Here is a 2,526-nt window from a genome sequence, read left to right as displayed (position 1 = left end):
ATCCGTTTTCTCAGTCTTTCTATACTTCAATCATAATCATTAATTCATTCTTGTAAATCGCAATTTCATCCAACTTTTCTATGTAAACATTCTAGATACACTTCTTACTTTACTCATCCATGTATAAAACGTCCCGTTCTTTTACACATTCCTTATTAAAGCATGGTAATTATTAGTAATCTAAATTTCATAGAAAATTTGAGGTGTTCTTAAGGTTTAACAAGTGTTTGGAACGGGTTTGGGAGCCTCGGAATCATAAACAAAACAATTCAGCAAAGCAGTTCAGGAGGGGGCGTCGCCGACGGCACAAGGCTGCGTCGGCGACGGTTCCCCAAAATGTCCGTCGCTGAGTTTTCTCCGTAGGCAGGGAGTTAAGCCGTCGGAGCATTCAAGTGCGTCGCCGACGCCCAAAAGGGCCGTCGCCGACGGTGCTTCTGGCCTGCAGTCGCTGTTTAATCAAAACCTTCATTCTCAGCCTCTTTTTCCAACCCGAAATGGTCTCGGGCAGCCCCGAAACCTTCGTTAGCGCACCTTAACATCCCCAACCATGATATACTAGCAACTAAACCATAACCCAATCCCATTTCTATCTATAAACATAAAATCTTTAAATTACTTACTTGCGTGGCGCTTTGGAACGAACACACTTTCACAAGAGCTTTCGGTTTGAGTTCGAGCACCATCACCTACTCGAATCCCTCAAACCAGGCTCTGATACCAACTTGTAAGATCCAAAACTTTTTAAAGACACTAACAAACTTTCAAGCAACAAAATGGTAAACGGGTCGAATAATTTACAAAACAAAATTCTGCATTTAACTTGGTAACGAACACATAACGTCCACAACCGTTTTCAACCCAAACTTTATATAAACAACTAACATAATCTTTTAACTACAAGTTCAACATCTAGTACTTTCGGATCATAAAACTTACAAAAGACCCGTTTACAACAAAAGGAGAGCATTTAACAAAAGTTTTGACTAAAAACTAGTTTCTTCACGGAAGCGTGCATCATGAGTGTGTTCGATCCGGGTGACGCCAATTAGCAAGTCGTTTTACCTACATTCAACCAAACCGTTAGACGTTAGTTATTAAAATTCATACAACGATAATTACAAACATGACCTTCAAGTGAACCTTCTTCCGAACATGAAGTTTCTTTCATTTTTCACATTACTCTTCTAACACATTCGACCCATACATAAATTACATGATAGACTTGCAATAAATCGTTACAAGTACACAACCTCAACTATTGGACTATAGTGTGCCACGACAATACATGCTAATAACGTTATGTAAGCAAGAACTTACCTTTATCGTTCTTCGTTTGAGACTCGGAACGGCTTGAGCTTTCCTCCTTAATTCCTACAATCCATAATTACATACTTAGTATCATGTCCTTCTTTTCGTTCCATTATCAATTGCTTCAATTTAATAACTAGCTAACTCTCTATTTTAGCCATTTAGCAATATACATCACATGATCAATTCATTCAAGCATTTTGACAAACACTTGGTGTGCATGCCATTAGATAAGCATAAGGTACAAGTATTGAATGCATAACATGACTAGTTCATGACATTAACATCAATATCATCAATTTCACCCAACATCTCATATAACCTCCATCCTAGTTCAATCCCCATATCGAATTCAAGCAAGAACATCATCATACAACATTCTTATACTAATTTTTCAACAAGATTTCGTATTACATAGAACCATCATCTTGATCTAAGTGGGTTTTCTTTTAAAACATCAATTTTAACATTCTTCAAGGATTTATCATATTCTAGATGGTAATCCTAACTCATTATCCTACCAATTTCATCTAGACCCTAGGATTTCTTGAAACCCCAATCATCCAAGATCACCAAAACATAAAATTCTTGTTACCTTGAGCTTTGTTAGGGCTAGATGATCAAGAATCCATTAACATGCAAGAGTTATAGCCATAATTAGGGCTTCAATTTGCTAACTTTGTGAAGATGAGGGGAGTTCTCTTCTCCTTCTTGTTCCTGGCGACCCAACACACGCATATGTGTGTGTGTTGTGTGTTTTCCAGTATATTATAAACCTATCTTTCATTTTTACCCACTCCACCCCTCAAGTATACTCACTTATTTTTAAATGGCCATCACTTATTCCTTTTTAGTTAAAATCCTAACTCACATTCTAACTTGGTTCACTTCCTAGTTATATCTTATGACATACTTTAGCAATGTATATATATATATATATATATTTATATAAACACATATAATTAAATTCTGGGGCGTTACATATATACCAAAATTATATAGAACCGGGGGGTTGAAAACGTATATACCCAAAAATTTCTATACGAAAACTACATATATAACACTAATAAGCGAAAAGTTCGGGGGGTCGGGCGCCCCTCCCCGCCCCTTTTATCCTTCGCCATTGCACTGAATCAGAGGCGTGAGATGCTGGAACGAGAAGAAATCATAAAATTGTCCGAGCCGTGGCGGCAGATAGATCTCCGCCATCGGATTCAT

The 2,526-nt window shown here is 37.5% G+C and overlaps 1 long non-coding RNA gene across 1 annotated transcript; it reads right to left on the bottom strand.

The window, feature by feature from the left end:
- Positions 1–790: 790 nt before the first annotated feature.
- Positions 791–2,076, bottom strand: LOC110928120. Its single transcript, XR_002586150.2, has 3 exons — positions 1,904–2,076; positions 1,318–1,371; positions 791–1,062 (listed from the first exon to the last, which is right to left on the bottom strand). It is a non-coding gene; the product is annotated as an uncharacterized LOC110928120 (long non-coding RNA).
- Between the last annotated feature and the right edge of the window lie 450 nt (positions 2,077–2,526).

The sequence above is a fragment of the Helianthus annuus genome, chromosome 3, assembly GCF_002127325.2.
Source record: "Helianthus annuus cultivar XRQ/B chromosome 3, HanXRQr2.0-SUNRISE, whole genome shotgun sequence".
In the NCBI taxonomy this organism is placed as follows: Eukaryota; Viridiplantae; Streptophyta; class Magnoliopsida; order Asterales; family Asteraceae; genus Helianthus; species Helianthus annuus.
This window is presented reverse-complemented; position numbering and strand designations above follow the sequence as displayed.